The sequence below is a fragment of the Triticum urartu genome, chromosome 2A, assembly GCF_056163025.1.
Source record: "Triticum urartu cultivar PI428250 chromosome 2A, HENAU_Tu73, whole genome shotgun sequence".
Classification (NCBI taxonomy): Eukaryota; Viridiplantae; Streptophyta; class Magnoliopsida; order Poales; family Poaceae; genus Triticum; species Triticum urartu.
In genome coordinates this window covers 712,763,227-712,788,766 of record NC_141874.1, presented here as the reverse complement: position 1 = coordinate 712,788,766, position 25,540 = coordinate 712,763,227, and positions in this window count along the sequence as shown.

The window sequence follows — 25,540 nt, the reverse complement described above, 5'->3', positions numbered from 1 at the left end:
CCAACCAGGACCAAAAGGTCCAGACGAACCGGGGCTAATGGCCCACATGGCCCGGCCGGCCCCCTGGGCTCATGAACCGGGTCCAATGCCCCCATTGGTCCCGGTTCTGGACTGAACCGGGACTAATGGGCTGACCCGACCTGGACCTTTGCCCCCTTTTCTACTAGTGTTTAAAAACAAAAATATGACTTTTTACATATATGGTTTTTTAAATATGCAACATGATTTTTTTCAATATCATATGTATAAACATGAACTTTTTTCCCATTTTCCCTATTATATTTTTTTCTATTTTATAAAACTAATTAAAAATTACAGGATCTGTTAAATAAGAATGACTTTCGAAGACAAGCTGAACACCAGTCCGGGTCGGCTGATGGACGCGCACACACGTGTTTGCCCAGCAGCAAATAGGAGCTCTACTTCATGTTGGCTAATTATATTCTAAGCGCATTGCGAATAATAGGGAGCGTAATACCTGAAACTTGTGGCAAGGAGCCGGTCCATGATGACGATATTATTATTATTATTATTATCTTTTAAGAATAATATTTTTTATTTGTCACACATGTAGTTATAGCAATGTTGAGGAAGAGAGATAGCTATTCAGAATGTTATATAATTATAAATTTTTAGTACAGTTCCAGCATTTTTTAAGAAGATACAGTCCTAGCACTTCAGTAGAGTCAAACTGTGCAAGCCAGTAATGAAACTAATGGCCCCAGTAGCAGGGCCGACCCGGCGAAACAACAAAGCTAGGAGCTAAGAGCATCTCCAGCCGCGTCCCCAACAGGCCCCCAGGGCGACATTTTTCGTGCCGGTGCTGAAAAAAACCCCAGTCGCGCCCCCAAGATGCCGAAATCCGCCGGCTCGGCCCGTTTCTGGGCCCGACGATCCCGGGCCGAACCCAGCGCACTCAGGGGCTCCAGCGGAAGGGAAAACCACGTCTGGGCCACACTGTTAGGCAAAAATTCAAGACAATCGTCCAGATTCACCCGCCACCACCGCGCCCTACCGCCACCCTGCTGATCCCGACGCCGCCCACTGCCCACCACCGCTAGATAGGCCATTCCCCGCCAGAAAAGAGAGAAGGTTTCACCGCGGCAACCTCTCCACCACCTTCATGGGTGAGTTTTCCGGCGATCGGCCCGCGCAGGGTGGGATACCGGTGGCTGTGCGCCCACCATGCCTGCTAGGTGTTCGGTGATTTGTCTGCTCGGCGATGGACTCAGACGATGAGCAGGCGCTTGCGGCACTTCTGGAGGAGGAAGCCAATGCCGATGTTCAGGATGAAGAACATCTCATGGTCCTCGCCGGCCTGCTCGCGAGCAATGCAAAGTCGTGGCGAGGTGGCTCGGCACCTGGGCGACTGAAAGAAAAGAACCGACATCGACTTGATGGCTATTGCATGGTCTATTCCGACTACTTCGCCGGCGCTCCACTGCACGATGATAAAGTGTTCCAGCGCTCTTATCGGATGGGCCGAAAGCTTTTCCTCAGGATTGTGAATTCCATCTGGGAGTTCGACAGCTACTTCAAGTGCAAGAAGGATTGCACTGGCAAACTTGGATTCACCTCAATCCAGAAGTGCACGATAGCTATGAGGATTCTTGCATACGGAGCTCCTGATTGACTCGACGACTATGGGCGCATGGCCGAGTCCACGACAATTGAGTGTTTCTACAGGTTCTGTAGTGTAGTGGTGGCAGTGTTTGGACCGCAATATTTGCGATCACCCAATGCTGAAGACACTGCTCAGATCTTAGCACAGAATCCAGCAAGAAGATTTCCTGCGATGCTTGGAAGCATCGACTACATGCATTGTAAATGGAAAAACTATCCATTTTCTTGGAAAGGGATGTACAAAGGTGGTTGCAGTGTGGTACTTGAGGCAGTGGCCTCACAGGACCTCTGGATTTGGCACTCCTTCTTTGGTATGCCAGGAACTCACAATGACATCAACATGCTGCATTGCTCCCCTATCTTTGCCAAGCTTGTTGAAGGTCATTCTCCTCCGGTGAACTTTGAGGTCAATGGGCGGCACTACAACAAGGGATACTACCTAGCAGATGTCATCTATCCAAGATGGTCTACATTTGTGAAGACTATCTCAAACTCTGTGCCATGAGGCAAGAACTGACACTTTGCGAAGGTTCAGGAGGCTTGCAGGAAGGATGTCGAGCGAGCATTTGGTGTGCTCCAATCTCGATTTACCATTGTCCGGCACCCCGCTCAGACCTGGTCGAAAGATCAAATGTGGGAGATCATGAGTTGCTGTGTCATCTTGCACAACATGATCATTGAGAGCGAGCATGAAGAGCCAGTGTTTGACATTGAACCATATTACATGTAGGGTCCTCTTTCCCAAGTTGATCACCAGCTACCAGCAACCTAGACTGCCTTCCGTAATATGCGTCAGGAGATTCAAGACCCACAGGTGCATCAACAATTGTAGCAGGATCTGGTGGAGCACCTATGGAGGCTCAAGGGCAACAGCTAGCTCAACATGTGATGAAATATGAGTTTTTATTTGTTGAACTATTTGATATCTATTGATTTTCTATGATGAACTATGTGATAAAAATGACTTCTTTTATATTTGTGCCTATGCACAATGAATATGGGCTGATTTGCGCCGATAGCAGGCCGATTTTGCGCCAAAAGTGGGCTGAAAAGCGGGCAAATTTGCGCCCAAATTGGGTCGATATCGGCGGCTGGGAACCAAATCGCCCCCATGCTGATTTTAGCACCGGCTCGCCCCCAGGCGGCAATTTTTCAAGCCCCCTGGGGGGCCAACGGATGGAGATGCTCTCACCTCCCCCGCGCCATGGGAGCTCGTGGTGGACGCTTAGGGCATCTTCAACGGCAACTCGTAAAATTCCTCCTACATCCGTCTGCGAAGACGGGGATCTGTCCACGTACACGGATATGGAAGGATGCCATCCAACGCTAGCTGTGCACATCCAGCTAACAATTCGAACCAATCTCACGAGATTTGATCAAATCGAACGGAATTCATTCAAGTTTGGATATAATTTACATAAAAAGGTCGATAATTCGATTGTTTTAACTAAAAAACTAGAAAAAACCTAAACCCTATACCAGACGACCACTTCATACGTGTGGGTCCCCTGCCCTGTTGCACCGCCGTCTCTGTGAGTGATGTCGTCGTCATGGTCCCTCCGGCGATGATACGGCACCGGAGGGCCGCGACAGCCTTGTCCGGCGGCGGCCTGCCGCTCACGGAGGAGCCACTCCGCCTCCTACTACATCATGCAGAGTGCCGCCGCGGCCAGTGCCGACGTGGCGTTCGGATCCCTGGCGATGGCCTTGCTGCGGTCGACATTGGCGGAGTAGTCGCTAAGCGACCACTTCTCGCCAATCTTGGCGAGCTCGCCGTCAAGGCGGCGGCGATGCCTGGCGGCCATCTCCACGGTGGTCACGGAGCGGTCAAGCACCCACACGGCGGTGAGGTCTGGGTCATTGTGGACCTAATCCAGCGCGACGTCGCTCTTGGCGAATGCGGAGCGACGACTGGCATTATGCGGGTCGTACCACTCCTGCTGCTGAGCCGCGCACTTCACCTCAGACACGACGGCCCTCGAGCCCGAGGGACTACTGAGGTAGTGGTGGAGGCCGCCCGCGCCTTCTTAATCGCGGGCGACAGCTCCTCCTTGACGACGAGGCGTTGGCGGCACGACAGAGACAACTACGCATCGATGGCGGCTATAGGATCGAATGTATGTCTAGAGGGGGGGGGGGTGATTAGACTACTTGACCAAATAAAAATCTATCTTTTCTCAATTTTAGTTGTGGGCAAATTTTAGCAATTAGCACAAGTCAAGCAATCAACCTACACATGCAATTCTAAGAGTATAGCAGCGGAAAGTATAACACTACACGTGAAGGTAAAGGGAAGGGTTTGGAGAAGGCAAACGTAATGGAGACACAGAGATTTTTGGCGTGGTTCAAATAGGTGGTGCTATCATACGTCCACATTGATGGAGACTTCAACCCATGATGGCTAACAGCTGCGCGAGTCCACGGAGGGCTCCACCCATGAAGGGTCCACGAAGAAGCAACCTTGTCTATCCCATCATGGCCATCGCCCACAAAGGACTTTCCTCACTCAGGTAGATCTTCACTAAGTAGGCGATCTCCTTGCCCTTACAAACTTCTTGGTTCAACTTCACATCACAACGGAGGCTCCCAAGCGACACCTAACCAATCTAGGAGACATCACTCTCCAAAAGGTAATAGATGGTTTGTAGGTGATGAACTCCTTGCTCTTGTGCTTCAAATGATAGTCTCCCCAACACCCAACTCTCTCACACAGATTTGGCTATGGTGGAAGGGGGATTTGAGTGGAAAGCAACTTGGGGAAGGCTAGAAATCAAGGTTCAAAAGTTGGAATGGAATCTCTTGATCTCAACACATGAGTAGGTGGCTCTCTCTCAGAAAATAGATGATGGAAGTGTAGGCACGTTCTGATGGCTCTCTCACAAATGGAGAAGGGGGTCAAGGGGTATATATAGCCTCCACACAAAATCCATGCGTTACACACTTTTGACCCATCTCTGTGGCACCGATCAGAAAACTCGGTGGGACCGATCTGTTCAAAAATATGAATGTTAGGAATCTCGATGGGATCGACTGGAACAACTCGGTGGGACCGATGTGCTAGGACTTAGGTCAAACATCATCTCGATGGCGCTGATTGTATCAACTTGGTGGGACAGAAGTGAAGCAATAAGCAATAGAGAATTTGTCAAGCCAACTCGATGAGACCGATTGCATAAACTCGGTGAGACCGAAGCGAATGCAATAGATCACAGAGCGCTGGCAAGGCCATCTCGGTGGGACCGAGATCCGTATCGATGTGACCGAATCGTTAGGGTTTAAGGCAGCGGCTATGTCAAATGAACTCAGTGGCTCCGGGCAGAAAGAATCAGTGGGGCCGAGTTTGGATTTAGGGTTCGGACATATTTGTACGAAGAAAGTGGTTGAGGTTTTTGGAGCAATATCACTAAGCACTTTGAGCAAGTAAACCATTAAGCAACACTCATCCCCTTTTAATAGTATTGGCTTTCCTATATATGGACCCAATGTGATCTTGGATCACTTAAATAGAAATGAAGAATATTGAGCTTTTGCCAATCTTTGTCCTTATCATTTTGAGGGGTCCACATCTCTAATCAATGCCATGCCAATCATTGAACATCCTGAAATATTTATCTTGAATGCATATTAGTTCAATGAGCTATATGTTGTTATGAATTACCAAAACCACCCGGAGATTAGTTGCACTTTCACTCTCCCCCTTTTTGGTAATTGATGACAACATATAGATCAAAGCTTCAACAAGTGATAAAATGAATGAAATACATCATCTGTTTGAGAAGTATGTGATAACCAAGAGCTCCCCCTAAATTTATGCATTATTAAAAATTTGCGTTTGAATGCAAATGCACAATCGATTAGGATCATGGGTCATTCTTCCATGTCACATACATCTTGGTGGAGCGCACAAAATGATATGAGTGAAATAACATGCATGCATCACCAAGTGAATGATCATACACAAATAATCATAGAGATAAGCGTAAATCACACATTAACCATAGTATGAACAACCACACAACCAAACGTAGTATCTCAAGGGCATAAACACAACCAAGTAGCATGAAACAAACAAACATAGTAGCAACGGGCAATAAAACCCAATGAGCAAAATAACAAGACACTCTCTCTCGAAGCCTATGATCTATACATTTTCTCCCACTTTGGCAACAAGTTAGCAAAAATCTCGAAAAAGTATAGTGCTATACGTCTCTCTAGGCACGATCCTCCGGAGCTCCTGAAGGGATCTTCTGGTTCGTGGCTCCGGTGTGCGTAGACAGCGTTGAGAGAACTGCCTCTGCGAATGGTTCTGCTGAAGTCTGCTGCACTGGTGGTGTAGATACTGGAGGTGGCACTGTAACAGTAGTGGCAGGTGGAGGTGAGTAGGTCTTTTGTCTGCAACTAGCATAGCTGAGGATCTGGCTACCCTTGGCACTGTCTGAAACCTGTCAGTGGTTGGTCTCTCATCTCCATCCTCAACATCATTTCTCAGCTTTTGCACAATAGACTGAATCTCTATGACCTTGACATTGATAGTACATCTTGTCCTCCACAATCCCCTCTAAGCTCTCCTGGTTCTTGGCTAAGTTGGCCAGACTTCGCTCAATCATCAGTGTTTCTTCCAGAAGATATGTCATTTGGTCTTGCTTTGTCTCGAGATTTACTATTGGGGCATTGGGTGCACTGGCTTCCTTTACTGCCCTTGTTGCTGCTGCCCGAGCCTTCTCTTGAGCCTCAATTGAAGTAGGGTGTGAGGGATCCATCACCACTACATTGTCCTTGAACTCTGACTGAAGAGGAAGGCGCTCACGATCAAGTAGATATGTATCTGTACCAACCTTAGAGTTGATAAGCATCTGAATGTGAGGGCCATATCCAGAAGACCTTTTTTGGTTAGCAGCAGTCCTCTTAACTGTCTCAACAATTAAGCTCATAACTTTGAACTTCTGAGGTGGGAGTCAAATAAGTGAAGCAGGTTTATGGAGTGGCCACGAATCATCCTCTCATCTCCAGATTTTGGGCAGAAGAGTGAATCTCAGAATAGTGTTTGTGGTGGCCAACCCTGCTAGCAAATGCTTGACTGACCCATGCTTGTGAGTTTCCAAATCATCATCAGGAATTGTCTTGTACATGTTAGCCATAGAGTTGTGGTCCATCCCGGGCTTCCCATAGACATCAACATCGTCTTCATCTTCTTCAGGGGCATTCAAAAGAGCAGTCCACTCAGAGATCAATGACTGGTACCTGTAGCCCTCAGTCATCCATGTGATCCTCCCATCTGGATAGAAATATGTTGTGGAGTAAAACTACATGATCATCTCATCATTCCACTTTGTAAGATTTTGAACAACAAATGCATAAAGTCCAACAAGTCTGAATCTCTCATGAATGTGGGGGAAGTAGTCTTCATTGGCATCGATGTACTTCCAGTCCACCCACTTCGTGTCATTGACGATGGGCTTCTTATCAAGTAGCACTGTCTCATAGAAGTATTGTCGTTCCCTAGTGTGGAAATGGTAGTCATAGGCTGTCCTCCTCCTCACTGAATATGGATCCACTTTCCTCCATTCCGTCAGACCTTTGTCCTTCCTGAGCATCATGTTCTCAGCAACTAGATGAACATCATCATGGTCTCGGATCTTGGGCTTCAACTTTCTGAGCACTAGTGGCTCATCATCATCCTGAACCTCGGGCACTGGGGTCTGGTTCTTCTCAGCAGCTGGAATGTTTCTAGTTGACCTCTTGGGTGCAAAAACTTTGGGCACTGACTTGGACTTGGAGGGAGAAGCAGCTGATTTCATGGCATCAGCCATGAGCTTCTGAGTTTTAGCTCGAGGTTCTTCATCTTGTTCTTCCTCCTCTTCTGCTTCCCTCATGGAAGGCTTGCCAAGCACTGTGGCAGTGGTTTTACTAGCCCTCTTCTTTTTCTTACCAGCAGCAGCTCCTTCATCATCTGATTGCTCAAGAGTGAATGTCATTGTCTCTTGTGGAGCTGTAGTTTTCTGAGGTTTTGACATAGGAACTCTTTTGGCAGGAGCTTTCTTATTAAGACAGGCTTGGTGGTGGCTGGAGAGCCATATTCCTTCCTAAGAGCTGCTTTCTTCTTGGAAGTGACCTATTCATCTGCAACAAAATCCTCATGCTCACTCTATGAGGTTCTCTTCTTCCTTGTTCTGGTTGCAGTTTTTGGCAAGTTACTAGGAGTGCTTCTAATGCCATCATCATAGTTGTCACTAGGGCTTGTACCCTCACTCAGATTAACATTGTGCTTTGACTGATTCTGACTATCACTGGCATCTGACATCTTGCAAAGCTAAACCTGTGAATAGATGGGTATGGGCAGAGTAGATGAGTATCACAAAAAGTAGATAGTTTTTGAAAAAAATTGAGTCCAAACTTTAGTTTTAGTTTTCCACAGAAAGCATTTCGGAGCTACCGAGTTGATCATCTCGGTGACACTAAAGCTCTCATAGAACCTAAACACACAATATTGGTCAGATCAAGTTGTGGTTCGGTGGCTCTGAGATGCTAGGGTTTCACTGAGATTTTACTTTCGGTCTCACCGATCAATACGTTTCGGTGGCACCGAGTTGTACTTGTGCAATGGCCTGAGCCAATCGATGGGACCAAAAATTTCATTTTGATCGGTCCAAGATGAGTTCGGTGGAAACCTAATCCTAATTTTTTTGTTCAAATCTATTCTAATGGAACTTTCTGGTGGATAGAAGTATTGCAGTCATGGCAAGATACTAGGCATTGTCCTTGTGCATTGAATCGGAAGGGGATAGCACGAGGAGATCGAATCGTACCCTAGCTTGGTGACGATCCTCTATGGCGGCAACGGCGGCGTTGAATGTCGTTTACGGCGATGGAGTCTTGCAACGGTGACGCACATGAAAAGACGACAATGATACGGAGACCAAGGGGGCGACAGCAATGGGGCGCGGGCGCGTGACGTTTGAAGATTTTTTCCAACCGTACGGGTCCACTGGAATATATACCCATGTGTTGTTGGTGGCATTGAGTGGAATAAATCGGTGGCACCGATATGCGAAACTGTGTGCAGTTACATCAACTCGGTAGGATCGAGTCGGTCTAATCGGTAGCACCGAGATGGAAAACCTAGATCAGTCTAATGCTTTTGGTGTGACTGAGTTTGAGTGAATTGTTCTGACCGAAATGTAGTAGAAGGTTTTGAAAGGCAGCCCTTGACAGATCGATGGCTCCGGGTACTCCTCACCCGGAGGATCCAAAAAATACTTGTTCATTTTTTGTGATAAAGAATGAATAGAATATGAGAAAATAAGAGCATAGATAGCTAGAAAAGGTTCTTAGGCATTCTTGTCCATCCATTTGGTCAATAAAAACCAAAACAATCCAAACAAGAAATGGATGTCCTCGAATGGAGAAAATATGCAACCAACATGCTCACACAATAAGATAGCAAATGAAACATGTGTCAAAGCATGCACAATCAATTCTAGCATCTATCAAGCAATTGGTAATGACTAGGTCATCTATATATGAGTATATTGACTGAGGAGTCAAATGAGAACATTTGATCGTAGGTCATACTCATCGTTTAAGCACAAGTGGGGTTACCACTTTTACATAAAGCATTAATGTGTTCACATCATATTTAGAGCAAAGCCCCCTAGATGCGGTATCCCCCCTAAGAGGGATGAACTAACCTTGGGTTTTGTCGATGATGACTTCATGTAGATAGTGAAGATGTGGATGCTCAATATTGATGTAGATCATTTGGAGCAATCCTTTGGAGTGTTGCACTTTCAATACCGACATGGGTTAGTCCCACAAGGAAGATACAAGGATACCCATAGACATAGAGTGAATTGCACAAATGATGATGTCCATGAAAGTATTAGGTTATCTTGTCCCTTGTCTTAACAACAAGAGGGTTTGTGACTCCATGAACTAGTGTAAGATATGAAAGTTGATTGCACAAGTCCTTGCCAAAATGAATATGAGTGAAGTATGTTGGCGGAGACACCCTCAAGAACACTCTAGTTCTTCTTCTTTGGGACCCACATCAAATTGATGGGAATCCTTGGAGTTGTAGTTGTACTTGATGAAGTAGAGCTTGACGTAGTCTTGGGAACTCACTTGACCATGGACTTAGGAGCTTCTTCAAATGACTAAATCTCTTAAGCTTGTCCTTGCCTTTTAGCTTGCGGTCTTGTGGTAGAAGATCATCTTGAGCTTGTGTTCCCTCAAAAGAAGTGGGGTCATACTTCTCTTGTCGAGGAACAAACTTTTTCCTGGGGTATTGATCTTCTTCCCATTCAACTACATTGGCATTGAGCTTTCGTTCAAAACCAATACCTTGATTCTTCCTGTGTGTTCCTTGCTTGCGTAGAATTTCCTCAAATTGCTTACTCCCGGCAAGGCTCTTGTAAACACCTTTCTGTATAATTCCCTTCAATAAGATATTTTCTTGCTCAAGTGTAACTTGGCTAAGAGAATCATTAGTGGAATCAAGAGAACTACTAGAAGCAACAATATTGGATTTAGCATGGTTATTGTTACTGGGGAGTCCTGGATTAAGGGGTCCTCGAATGGTCGGGCTATGTGACATAGGCCGGGCTGATGGGCTGTGAAGATACGAGATAGAAGGCCTTCCCCCGTGTCCAGATGGGACTATCCTTTGCGTAGACGACAAGTTTGGCGATTGGATGTGTAGTTTCCTTTCTCTGTAAACCGACTATGTACAACCCTAGGCCCCTCTAATGTCTATATAAACCGAAGGGTTTAGTCCATAGAGGCAATCATAATCATATAGGCTAGACATCTAGGGTTTAGCCATTACGATCTCAAGGTAGATCAACTCTTGTAACCCCTATACTCATCAAAGTCAATCAAGCAGGAAGTAGGGTATTACCTCCATTAAGAGGGCCCGAACCTGGGTAAACATCGTGTCCCTTGTCTCCTGTTACCTTCGATCCTCAGATGCACAGTTCGGGACCCCCAACCCGAGGTCGGCCGGTTTTGAACATTGGTGCTTTCATTGAGAGCTCCTCTGTGCAGTCCATAGAAGGATCGATGGCTCACCTTGTCGTCAACGACAAAATCACCTCTGGAAGGGCCCTAGCTCCGGGGCAGATCCTCCAGCTCGGCAGCTTTTCCGTGGGCGCCCGCTCATCCGTTAAGCCAAAGTCGGTCCCCCAAACCACCAAAAATCATCTCCGCATTGGCCCCGAACACTCCGACAAGATGGATCCGACAGATGTTTCATCTTTGAACGAACTGCTAGATCGCATTGCCGCCCTAGGGGTCGCGACAGACTACAATAGGATCGGGATTAAATCCGATCAGAGGGAAATTCAAGTCCCCACCGATCACCCATCTGGTTCCGTTTGTGGAGGAGCAGGACAAGGATAACTCTCCCCCTATGCTGAGAACAAGCTATGTTCTGATTTCCGAGCCCTGCGAGCCGGATACCCATCTTCGGGAAGAGACTCCATGTCCTCTGAACATAGAACCAGGCGTCAAGCCTGAAAACCCCCAGGACACTCCGGATCCTGGGCTAGTGACCTCAGAAATTCTTAAAACTTCAGATCCCACAATGCGCCAGGGTTCGGATTTAAACCCACCCACCCACCACAGGCAATATTCCCCAAGCAATTCCGGACCTCCGGACATATGCGACCTAATGTATGTGCGGCAGCAACCTCAGGAAACAGTCCATCACTTTTGGGCCAGATTCCTCCTTGTTAAAAACAAGATCAAAGATTGCTGGCACGACGACGCGATTTTAGTATTTTGCCGCAAATATACGGATGAGGGTATCCTTAACGCCCTCAACCGACACCGCATACTGCACTTTACAGATTTGGCACACATAGTACAGAAATTTTGCGCCATGGAAAGCGCCTGGAAAGCCCAGACAACTCGATGGGAACTGCCTACCTTTAAGCCACCCACCGGACGGGCAAAAAGGTTGCACCCTCACGGGGCACCTGATCATTACTCTATGGACAAGGAAATTAAGCCCTCAATGGGACACGTAACTGTCCTTGATGAATGGCTCGACACGCCCTGTCGGATACACACGACGCCGAATTCCGAACCAACTCACAACCTTCAAGCATTATGGGTGCTCTGGTAGGTAGCCAATAGTGGTGAAGCTATCCTCACTAGTACGATATCTGAGAAGTGCCCTCTGGAGGACGACAACCTCAATGTCTTTACGGTTTTCGAGACCTTCTCTTCAAATAACAGTGTAAAAGGGTACTCCGTGACCTCGCCGAAGTCAACCAAGTAGCCGCAGTAAACCCTTGGAATGATATGGCGATAACTTTCACTGCCAACGACGAGCCAAGGGCTTGATCAGTTCGCGCACCAGCCGCTTTGGTCTTAAACCCAATCGTCGATGGCTTTCGGCTCGCGAAAGTACTCATGGATGGCGGCAGCGGACTGAACCTCATCTACAAGGACACGCTCGATAAAATGCAAATAGACAAAAGTCGCATCGAGCAGAGAAGCACAACCTTTTGAGGCATTATCCCCAACCGAGAAGCATGATGCTCGGGGAAAATTAAACTTGATGTGGTATTCGGCACGCCGTAGAACTACAGGTCTGAAGAGTTAATCTTCCACATGGCACCTTTCAACAGTGGATACCACGCCCTGCTGGGGCGAGACGCATTCACACGCTTTCAAGCCATACCGCATTACAGGTACATGAAGCTCAAAATTCCCGGGCCCAATGGAGTTATCAAAATCACCAGTGATTCGAACATAGCACTCCGCACCGAAAACAAAACTGCATCCCTAGCCCTGGAGGCATTATTCAAGGCCCTTGCGACCGAGGGGCTCACCACTCTGCGTTCCATTGTGGATAGAGACAATGTAATCCTTGATAAAAGGCCTAAGTCCACTTCTTTCAAGCGAGCAGACAAAATAATCAAATTCCAAGTTCACCCGACGGATCCTAATAAAACATCAGCCATTGGAGCACAGCTAGATCCGACGGCCGACGCCGCTCTAAGAGCATTCCTGCTTGAGAATTGGGACATCTTTGCCTGGCATCCCTCGGACATGCTGATACGTGCATTTTGCATCATGCTTTTATATTGATATTTATTGCATTATGGGCGATTATTTCACATCATGTCACAATACTTATGCCTATTCTCTCTTATTTTTACAAGGTTTACATGAAGAGGGGGAATGCCGGTAGCTGGAATTCTAGGCTGGAAAAGGAGCAAATATTAGAGACCTATTCTGCACATCCTCCAAAAGTCCTGAAACTTCACGGGAGCATGTTTCAGAATATATAAAAAATATTGGGCGAAAGAAGTACCGGAGGTGGGCCACCCACCGTCCACGAGGGTGGGGGCACGCCCCCCTACCTCGTGGGCCCCTGGTGGCCCTCCGATGCCCATCTTTGGCTATATGGAGTCTTTCATTGAGGAAAAAAATCATAAGCAAGCTCACGGAAGAAACTCCGCCGCCACGAGGCGGAACCTTGGCGGAACCAATCTAGGGCTCCGGCGGAGCTGTTCTGCCGGGGAAACTTCCCTCCGGGAGGGGGAAATCACCACCACCATCATCACCAATGATCCTCTCATCAGGAGGGGGTCAATCTCCATCAACATCTTCACCAGCACCATCTCATCTCAAACCCTAGTTCATCTCTTGTATCCAATCTTTGTATCCAAAGCTCAGATTGGTACCTGTGGCTTGCTAGTAGTGTTGATTACTCCTTGTAGTTGATACTAGTTGGTTTACTTGGTGGAAGATCATATGTTCAGATCCATTATGCATATTAATACCCCTCTGATTATGAACATGAATATGCTTTGTGAGTAGTTACGTTTGTTCCTGAGGACATGGGAGAAGTCTTGCTATAAGTAGTCATGTGAATTTGGTATTCGTTCGATATTTTGATGAGATGTATGTTGTCATCCCTCTAGTGGTGTCATGTGAACGTCGACTACATGACACTTCACCATCGTTTGGGCCTAGAGGGAGGCATTGGGAAGTAATATGTAGATGATGGGTTGCTAGAGTGACAGAAGGTTAAACCCTAGTTTATGCGTTGCTTCGTAAGGGGCTGATTTGGATCCATATGTTTCATGCTATGGTTAGGTTTACCTTAATACTTCTGTTATAGTTGCGGATGCTTGCAATAGGGGTTAATCATAAGTGGGATGCTTGTCCAAGTAAGGGCAGTGCCCAAGCACCGTTCCACCCACATATCGAATTATCAAAGTACCGAACGCGAATCATATGAACGTGATGAAAACTAGCTTGATGATAATTCCCATGTGTCCTCGGGAGCGCTTTACTTTATATAAGAGTTTGTCCAGGCTTGTCCTTTGCTAAAAAAAGGATTGGGCCATATTGCTGCACGTTATTTACTTTTATTACTTGTTACCCGTTACAAATTACCTTATCACAAAACTATCTGTTACCGATAATCTCAGTGCTTGCAGAGAATACCTTACTGAAAACTGCTTATCATTTCCTTTTGCTCCTCGTTGGGTTCGACACTCTTACTTATCGAAAAGGCTACGATAGATCCCCTAAACTTGTGGGTCATCACATGCCAGGAATCCCACGCAGACTGGCCGAACACAGCATCAACATAATAAAGGGGTTCAAGCCAGTTAAGCAAACGCTACGGCGATTTTGTGAACCCAAGCGACAAGCTATGGGGGAGGAGTTAGCCAAACTACTCGAAGCTGGGTTCATCAAAGAGATTAAACACTCGGATTAGCTAGCTAACCTGGTTATGGTGCCAAAGAAGGACAAATCCTGGCGCCTTTGTGTCGATTTCAAAGACCTCAACCAGGTGAGGGAGTCCTGGATTAGGGGGTGTCCAGGTAGCCAGACTATACCTTCAGCCGGACTCCAGGACTATGAAGATACAAGATTGAAGACTTCGTCCCGTGTCCGGATGGGACTTTCCTTGGCGTGGAAGGCAAGCTTGGCGATGTGGATATTCAAGATCTCCTACCATTGTAACCAACTTTGTGTAACCCTAACCCTCTCCGGTGTCTATATAATCCGGAGGGTTTTAGTCCGTAGGATGACTTCATCATACAACAACCATACCATAGGCTAGCTTTTAGGGTTTAGCCTCCTGGATCTCGTGGTAGATCTACTCTTGTACTACCCATATCATCAATATTAATCAAGCAGGACGTAGGGTTTTACCTCCATCAAGAGGGCCCGAACCTGGGTAAAACATCGTGTTCCTTGCCTCCTGTTACCATCCGGCCTAGACGCACAGTTCGGGACCCCCTACCCGAGATCCGCCGGTTTTGACACCGACATTGGTGCTTTCATTGAGAGTTCCTCTGTGCCGTCGCAATCAGGAAGGATGCCTCTTCCCGTCTTTAAAGACGGCGCCGTTACTAAGGGAGCCTTGGCTGTCGGCCAAACACTCCGGCTAGGCGGTTTTCTCATGACCGCCTGTTCGGCCGTTGCGCCGACGGTGACCTCTCGGGTCATCAAAAGCAATCTTCACGTCAGCTCGGAACTCGTCGAGCAGTTGGATCCAATGGAGCTCTCTTCCGTAAACAAGCTCTTGGATCGCATCGCCGCCTTGGGGGTCACTACGGATTATGACCAGGTTGGGCTTAAACCCGATCTAAGAGAAATTAATTCTCCCCAAGTCACCCATCACGTTGCCGTGGTAGAGGCACAGTGCGGCGACTCTTCATCTACCTTAAGGACTAGCTATGTCCGGATTCCCGATCCCTCCAAGCCGGATACCCGCGGAGGGGAGGATGTAACTCAAGACCTGAACTTAGAATCAGGCAACGGGCTAGATTCACTGGACAACATCCAAGAATCCAAACTTCAGAGTTCGGAAACTCCTTGGCCTCTGAGTCTTAGATTGGGTGAAGTTCCGGATTTAATTGCACCCACCCACCCGAACATAAGCGATCTATCCCAAATCAGGCAAAAGCCCGAAGAAATAGTACATCATTACTGGGCAAGGTTCCTCCTAGTTATGAACAGGATAAAGGACTGCCGCGAGGAAGACAGAATCTCAATCTTTTGCAATAATTGCACGGACAAGGGAATCCTCAACGCCACAGGTCGTCGTGATATTACACGCTTCTCTGACTTGGCGTCCATAGTACAAAAGTACTATGTGATGGAAAGCACCCAAAAAACTGAAACTAAATTTTGGGACAATCCGGCCCTGAATAGAAACCTCGTCCGAAATAAAAGGGTGCATCATCATCAGACACCCGGGTTAAAAACCAAAAAACCAAAACCCTCTACAGGGCATGGAACCGTACTGGAGGGATGGCTTAATGGACCCTGTAAAATTCATAGTACAGAGGATGCCACACCAACTCATAGCCTTAGAGCATGTTGGATACTCTGGCAGGTGGCCAAAAGGGGCGAAGATCTCCTAATTCCGGAGGCCGCAGAAAACCACGTCAGGGACTCCAGTACAGTCTTAACAGTCTTCGAGACTTTCGCATCATATAATATGCGAAAAAGAACACTCCGCAGCCTCGCCGAAGTCTATCAAGTAGCAACAATAAACCCATGGAGTGACACGGCTATTACTTTTAATGCCAGTGATGAACCTAAAATCCGAACAGCTCGAGCACCAGCCGCATTGGTACTCAGTCCTATAGTGGACTGCTTTTGCCTCACCAAGGTACTCATGGACGGAGGCAGCGGATTGATCCTCATTTATGAGGAAACCCTTCAAAAAATGAAAATAGACTGGAACCACATTGAGCGAAGTAGCACAACCTTTAGAGGAATAATCCCCAGTTGGGAAGCGCGCTGTGCAGGAAAAATCACACTAGATGTGGTGTTCGGCACGCCGGATAATTATAGGTCCGAAGAGGTCACATTCCAAGTGGCCCCGTTCAGTAGCGGATACCACGCTCTGCTGGGGCGGGAAGCGTTTACAATCTTCCAAGCAATACCCCATTACGGTTACATGAAGCTCAAGATGCCCGGGCCGAACGGAATCATCACTCTTGCTAGTGATCCGGACATAGCACTCCGCGCCGAAAACAAGACAGCCGCATTGGCCCTTGAGGCACTGTCCGAAGCCCTAGCGGCTGAGGAACTGACTACGCTGCGCTCCACGATAAACAGGGACGATGTGATACTCGATAAAAGATCCAAGTCCACCTCCTTTAAACCAGTGGATGAAATAGTCAAATTCCAGGTCCATCCAACGGACCCCAATAAAACAGCTTCCATCGGGGCACGATTAAACCCCGATGTAGACGCCGCACTGCGAGAATTCCTACGGGAGAAGCGGGACATTTTTGCCTGGCACCCTTCAGACATGCCAGGAATCCCACGCAGGCTGGCCGAACATAGCTTAAATATCCTAAAATGATTCAAACCTGTCAAACAACCCCTTCGGCGTTTCTCTGAGCCCAAGAGACAGGCAATGGGAGAGGAGCTAGCCAAACTATTGGAGGCCGGATTCATCAGAGATATAAAACATCCGGACTGGCTAGCAAACTTGGTGATGGTACCAAAGAAGGACAAATCCTGGCGCCTGTGCGTTGACTTCAAAGACCTTAACAAGGCTTGCCCAAAGGATCCCTTCCCCCTCCCCCGCATCGATCAAATTATCGACGCCACTGCAGGACACGATTCGTTGTGCTTCCTCGACGCATACTCCGGTTACCATCAAATCAAGATGGCCGAGTTAGACCAAGCCGCAACGACATTCATCACCCCATACGGCCCATTCTGCTTCAACACAATGCCTTTCGGGCTCAAAAACGCCGGCGCAACATATCAGCGCATGATTCAGACATGTCTGGCAAACCAGATCGGCAAAACAGTAGAGGCATACATGGATGATATGGTCATAAAAACAAGACATGTCGAATCTCTAGTAGACGACTTGAGGCTTACATTTGACAACCTCTGAGCATATGACATCAAGCTAAATCCGGAAAAATGTGTTTTCGGCGTTCTAGCCGGAAAGCTCTTGGGCTTCATTGTATCCGGTAGAGGAATCGAAGCAAATCCAGCCAAGATCCGAGCTTTGTCACAATTGGATATCCCAAAGGACCTCAAACAAATACACAAATTAACCGGATGGGTGGCGGCTCTAAGCCGCTTTATCTCCCGGTTGGGAAAAAAGGCGCTACCCCTCTATCGCCTCCTTCGGCGCACCGAACACTTCGAGTGGACAGATGCCGCCACAGCCGGACTCGAGGAAATGAAAGCCATATTGGCAACAAACCCCGTCCTGGCCGCGCCAAACATTGGCGAACCAATGCTATTGTATATCGCAGCAACCCATCAAGTTGTCAGCGCAGTACTCGTCGTCGAGCGGGAAACGGACGGACACAAATCCCCCCTTCAAAAGCCGGTTTACTATGTGTCCACTGTCCTCACCCCATGCAAATCACGGTACCCACATTATCAAAAGATTGCATATGCGGTATTCATGGCATCCCGGAAGCTACGACACTACTTTCAAGAGTGTTCAATCACAGTAGCATCGGAAGTACCACTCAACGATATTATAAACAACCGTGACGCAACGGGCCGGATTGCAAAATGGGCCATCGAGCTCCTCCCGTTCGACATAACTTATAGGCCACGGCGAGCTATCAAGTCGCAAGTTTTGGCCGACTTCGTCGCAGAATGGACGGAGGCCGAACTCCCTAAAGAGTACGGCACATATTCAAACTGGATCATGCACTTCAACGGTTCCAAAATGTTGGCCGGACTAGGGGCCGGCGTCGTTTTGACGTCCCCCACAGGAGACACAGTTCAATATGTAGTCCAGATTATGTACACGGACTCCAACAATGCAGCCGAATATGAGGCCCTTTTACATGGTCTCCGGATGGCAGTATCCATGGGCATTCAACGCCTAGAGGTGCGCGGGGATTGGAACCTCGCGATATCCCAAATAAATGGAGATTTCGATGCCAAGGATCCAAAAATGTTAGCTTACCGCAACGCCGTCCTCAAAATGTCAGCTCGGTTTGAGGGGCTCGAATTTCACCATATAGCCTGAGAAAACAATCAGGCGGCAGATGTCCTGGCACAAATCGGCGCAAAACGCGATGCGGTCCCCCCCAACATCTTCCTGGAAAGGTTGTTCAAGCCATCCGTAGTATGGGAAGGGGAACATGGCAATATTAGCCCGGACCCAACCGCACTGTCCGACGCCGAACAATCTGACATAATCGGAGGCTCTGCCAATGAAATCACAACCTCAGCCCACGTACTAATGGCCGTTATCGCCCCGTGGACAGAACCATTCCTAGCCTACCTTACTAGGCAGGAACTCCCAGAGGACCAAAACGAGGCACACTGTATAGTGCGGCGATCTAAAGCCTATAAAGTCCATGAGGGAGAACTTTATAAGAAAAGCACTACCGGAGTCCTTCAAAGGTGCATCTCCGAAGAGGAAGCGCGGAACCTGATGGCTGAAATTCATGTTGGACTCGGTGGCCATCACGCCGTAGCTCGGTCCCTTGTAAGCAAGGCTTTCTGTACAGGCTTTTATTGGCCGACGGCCCGGGCGGACGCTCACGACTTGGTCCAACGATGCGCCGGTTGCCAGCTTTTTGCAAACCAAAGCCATATGCCACCCACCGCCCTCCAAACTATCCCCATCACTTGGCCTTTCGCGGTCTGGGGGCTTGACATGGTGGGACCCCTTAAAGGCAGAACCCACAAGAAAAAATACTTACTGGTCATGGTGGATAAGTTCACCAAATGGATAGAAGCCAAGCCTGTTAAGACAGCCGAATCCGAACCTGTGATAGACTTTATATCCGGGGTCGTACACCGTTATGGCATCCCCCACAGCATCATCACCGATAACAGCACAAACTTTACGGCCGATGAGGTAAAACTCTGGTGCAAAAACATGGGCATCAAGCTCGATTATGATTCCGTCTATCACCCACAAACTAACGGTCAGGTCGAACGTGCAAATGGTCTCATCATGAGCGGCATCAAACCCAGATTAGTGTGGTCCCTCAAGGAATCTAACACGCACTGGGTAGAGGAGCTCGACTCCGTACTCTGGGGGCTGCGGACCACGCCGAATCGCACCACCGAATACACACCATTTTTTATGGTGTACGGCCCAGAGGCAGTCTTGCCCTGCGACATAATTCATGACTCACCTCAAGTATGCATGTACGAAGAAAGGGAAGCCGAGCTCGATCGGTAGGACAGTTTGGATGCCTTAGAGGAGGAGCGCGACGTGGCAAAAGCCCGTTCCGCATTCTATCAACAGCAGGCTCGAAGATATCAAAGCAGAGAAGTGCGGGCCAAAAACTACAACGTTGGCGAATTAGTTCTACGCCTACCGGATAAGAAAAAGGACAAGCTGAAGCCCAAGTGGGAAGGTCCCTTCATAATCGGACAAGTCCTGATTGGTGGAGCATACCGCCTGCGAGATGCGTCGGATAACCGACTCGAGCCGAACCCATGGAACGCAGCCCGTCTCCGAAGATTCTACGCCTAGCACCAGATTCTGTGTTTGTCTCCTTCCTCTGTCCATTTTTTTACATTTTCTGTCTTACATTTCTCTGCTTCCCCTCTTTTCTTTTATAGCCCTTAAAGGCTCCTCAAGTGATGTGCTACTCGCCCTCATTAAACCTAGGGGCTTCTTTAACAGAAGCTTATTTATACGGGCTTCACGCCCACCACATGTGTCAAACTTCCGCATGTACCTTTTCTTCACCATTATATGCATCGATATGACTTAAGTTTTGGCCAAGCTGGGTTGCCTGGCTCCTGTGCTTACCCCTACGTTCCCGATTGTTCGGCTAGGTGGTAAAGGGAGCACCTCTGCGATTGTTACTGCCGGATCAGCCGGATGTGTACCTCAGACTGGGTGAAGCCGAAAGCTAGCGTTCTTAAGGGAATATTCGGTCGGTGAACTAAAAGATGACCTTTTTTACTTATTTATATATATGCCCCCAGATGATTTTCCTGCGTTTGCAGTCCGGACATGCACTTTAGGGCATGCCTCCCAGAGAAAGGAACCCCTAACAGAACTATTCTCTTTGCAAGATGTTTCTTACTAACCATGTAATATAACATAACTAGTTGGGCACTTGTCTGATAAAGCACTAATGACCCCTACGTCTGGTCTCCATGCATACCCCGGTTCTTACATAACCGGTAGGGTATTCGGACACACTCCGGACCGTCAGGTCCTGAGGTTGAAGCGAAAAGGTCGGCAATGACAAACGATCTACAATCCGGCTAGAAGGCATTACACATGTCAATTAAAAATTACATAGTCACTCTGACTGATTGTATTCCTCTTCAATACCATCTAACAGGCTGTCTAACTTACTGTCCTGCTGGGAATACATTGCGCCTAATTCTACTTGGTCGTACACTAAGCTTACAGGGATCTCCTTCCCGTCAGGCCCCACAGGTCCGACCTCGGCCATGTGGTTTGGGTCAGACTTTGTGTACCGCGTCTTCACCATGGCCCAGGCCTCCCTAGCGCCTTGTCGGCAGGCCGATATCTTCCACAACCGGAAGCGCCGCCGTGCTCCCTTAAGCTTCTCCGAAAGCTCTCCAAGGCCCTTGGGCATGGAGTGGGAAGGCCATAAGGCTCGGGCAACGCCTCGCATCGCCTGCCGAACTCGCTCGTGCAGTTGCGAGAGCTCGGGAAGAAGGTCACCCGTAGAACCGTGCATCTCCTCTGTAGGACGACCCATTAGCATACCTACAGACATTACTCTGTTAGTCGACTTCCTCGCCGAACTCTTTTCTTTCAAAGATTCGCTTAAGCACTTACTAAATATGCCGCGTCGAAGCCGCCGATTCTCCTTAGTAGAGTCCGACAGCTGGCCACGAACATCTTTAAGTTCAACATCCAACTTGGTGTTGGCATCCTGAAGATCATTCTTCTCCCGCCTCACCCTTGTCAACATACTCTCACCGGCCTTTAGCCGGCGCAAGAGTTGTTGCCTCTCCGGATCTAGTCCGGCGCCATCTGCAATATGATTTGTCAGATTTACACCCACGCCGCACTTCGCAAGATACTAATCTTTCGAAGTGTATCTTACCAGAGGGGGTCTCTTTGGGCTCCCCTGCCACGACTAGTGCGGCCTCCAGTTGGGATTTGCACTCTTCCAGCTCCTGGGACAGTACGGTATTCTTCTCTGTAAGAACTATTTTAACAAATGATCCTTAAATTAGTTACCCTAACTGTTTCAAGTCTCGGGGGCTACTGGTATATATATATATATATATTTCCCAAAATTTTCTTACCCGTATGTCTTTTACATATTGCTCCGTGGCTCTGGCTAAACAATTTTGAGCGGAATGGAGATACGCATCTCCCGAATTGAAGGCATCTAATGCCTCTTGGGAGAAACAAGTGTCGCGAAGAACTGTCCGGCGACGCCTGTGGTTCATGGCACTCTCCACCTCGGAATTGGTGGCAGACAGCCTGTCCGCATCCTCTGTCGGAGGAGCGTCCGGTGCGCGCCTTGTGTTCGCTTCCGCTTCCGGGCCAGGCGTTGGAGCCTGGCTGGTGGGGGCGTGATTGGCAACCTCTCCGGATGTAGTCCGGCGAGGTCTCTTCGTCCTGAAGACAGCACGAACGTTAATATGCCCTAAAGGAATAACACTAGGGAAAAAGAGGGTGCGCTATACCTTTGTGCCGGCCTCTCAGTTCGGACTACATTCCTTTTTACCCCACGGGGCCCTACGGCCCCTCGTTGGCTAGCCGCCGCAGGTTCGGCCTCCCGCCTTGGAAACCTCCCCTTCAAAACACAACATTGTCAGGAAAACTGGAATGCATGAGAATGGATTCCTTCTCAAGGGGATGAGACTCTGCTCTCTGTTACCTGGGAGGCCGGGATTAACCCTGGGTAATCAGCCGTAATGGCCACCAAGGTATTGTCCTTTCTTAGCTGATGAAACACCCCGTCAATCAGCTCCACCTATATGTCCGGATCCTCTTCGGAATCCGGTTCGAGGGACCGTTCTGGATCCTCGGGCTATGGGGGACGGCTGTTTATATCCTTTACTTCCTGACGCAGTTCCTGCGTTGAAATTGGAAGACTACATATTTAATCATGGGAATATAAAATGGATGGGCAAGCACAATTGTCCACTTACCCAACTCGGAGGGTTGTACATAGAAAATCCGCCCTGCGGGTTGACGTGGAGGAATTCCTCCTCTTCTCCCTTGTACAAAGAGGATAAGATCTCTACTAGAGCGGCAGCTGAGGCTGGCCCCTTACGACCGTAATGGGTGGCGTCATCCTCCCCGTTAAAATCCCACATGGGGTGGCCTCTATATTGAAGCGGCTGCACCCCCCGCATAATGCATGCGGCCATGACTTCAATCATGGTTAGTCCGGAATGAGCCAATAGTCTTATCCGACCCATCAGGTGAAGGACGTCCCTGTTGCCTTCTCTCTGAGAGCTCCGCGGACGCCAGCTTAGGCGTTTCTTTAAGGGAGCACTGTTGAATTCGGGGTGACCGGCCCGGATAGGATCCGACAGCGGGACATCATCTATATAAAACCATTCCGAAGGCCAGTCCTCAGACGCCTTCTTTGGGGTTCCGGATAGATATCCGGTCCCGGCGATACGCCACACTTCGGCTCCACCCACTTGATATATAGACCCCTCTTGAGAGCGGGGCACCAGGCAGAATAACCTCTTCCACAGCACGAAGTGAGCCTCAACACCCAAGAATAGCTCGCGAAGGGCGAAGAAGCCCGCGATATGCAATATAGAGGCGGGCGTGAGATTGTGCAGCTGGAGGCCGTAGAACTCCAGAAGCCCACGGAGAAATGGATGAATTGGAAATCCAAGTCCTCTTACTAGATAAGGGACGAGGCACACCCGCTCTCCTTTGGAGGGATTGGGGGTGCTCTCCGCTTGCTCTCCGCCATTATAGGTGGCGAGTCCGGCTCGGACCGGGACCATATAGGCCTGAGGGAGAAATCCCTTGGCCTGAAGCGACACTAGCTCGCTGTGCGGGATGGAGCACCTCTCCCAGTCTCCAGGTTTAGGACTGGAAGGGCGAGAGGAGGAGCTGCGACGGCTGGCCATGTTGGAATGGACCTTTGCTGGAGGCGCTCTGATGATTACTCACGGAGAGGAGAAGGTGTGGTTTGGATCTGAATCCCCATCCCATTAAATAGGCGGCTCGTTTATGCGGCTAGGGGTGTGAATGTAAAAACACCCCGACTTTTCGCATTCGTTTAACATGTAGAAGACGGACATTGTTGGGCGTGGCAGCCAAGGTGCGCTACATTACGAAAATCGAACATTATTCAGCAGGTACACGGAATTTGGAGAAGAACCCGCCTTGCAATGCCGAAGACAATCTGCGCGCCGGACTCGTCATCATTGAATCCTGGTTCGGGGGCTACTGAGAGAGTCCTGGATTAGGGGGTGTCCGGGTAGCCAGACTATACCTTCAGCCGGACTCCAGGACTATGAAGATACAAGATTGAAGACTTCATCCCGTGTCCGTACGGGACTTTCCTTGGCGTGGAAGGCAAGCTTGGCGATGCGGATATTCAAGATCTCCTACCATTGTAACCGACTTTGTGTAAGCCTAACCCTCTCCGGTGTCTATATAAACCGGAGGGTTTTAGTCCGTAGGACGACTTCATCATACAACAACCATACCATAGGCTAGCTTTTAGGGTTTAGCCTCCTGGATCTCGTGGTAGATCTACTCTTGTACTACCCATATCATCAATATTAATCAAGAAGGACGTAGGGTTTTACCTCCATCAAGAGGGCCCGAACCTGGGTAAAACATCGTGTTCCTTGCCTCCTATTACCATCCGGCCTAGACGCACAGTTCGGGACCCCCTACCCGAGATCCGCCGGTTTTGACACCGACACCAGGCTTTCCCTAAGGACCCCTTCCCATTGCCCCGCATTAACCAAATCATTGATGCAACTACATGACGCGATTCAGTGTGTTTCCTCGACGCATACTCTGGATATCATCATATTAAGATGAAGGAATCCGATCAGTCCGCAATGACATTCATTACCCCATACAGGCCTTTTTGCTTCAACACTATGCCTTTCGGACTAAAAAATGCCGGCGCCACTTACCAGCGCATGATTCAAACATACCTGGAAAAACAAATTGGCAAGACTTTGGAGGCATATGTAGATGATGTAGTCATCAAAACTAAACATATCGAATCATTGGTGGACAACTTACGCCTGACATTTGACAACCTTCGATTATATGACATACGGCTCAATCCGGAAAAATGCGTTTTCGGCGTTCTGGCCGGAAAGTTCCTTGGATTCATTGTTTCCAATAGAGGAATCGAAGCAAATCCGACCAAAATCCAAGCCCTGTCACAGTTGGCAACACCAACAGACCTAAAACAGGTCCAAAACTAGCTGGGTGTGTGGCAGCCTTGAGCCGCTTTATTTCCAGATTGGGAGAGAAGGCGCTGCCGCTATATTGCCTGCTTCGACGTATCGACCACTTGCAGTGGACGGACGTGGCAACAGCCGGGTTGGAAGAAATACAAACTTTGTTAGCAAACAACCCAATCCTCGCCGCACCTAACGTCGGTGAAGCTATGCGGCTGTATATATCTGCAACTCACCAGGTGGTGAGCGTTGTACTCGTCGTTGAACGAGAGGAAGAGGGACTCAAGTTCCCACTCCAAAAACCAGTATATTATGCATCGGAGGTCCTCACACCATGCGAATCCCGATACCCGCACTATCAAAAGATAGCATATGTGGTTTTCATGGCATCTCGGAAGCTGCGACACTACTTTCAAGAGTGCTCGATCACGGTGGCCTCCGAGGTACCACTCAATGACATCATAAATAATCGAGACGCCACCGGCCGCATTGCAAAATGGGCCATCGAGCTCTTACCATTTGAAATAACATACAAGCCATGCCGAGCTATTAAATCCTAGGTGTGGGCCGACTTTGTCGC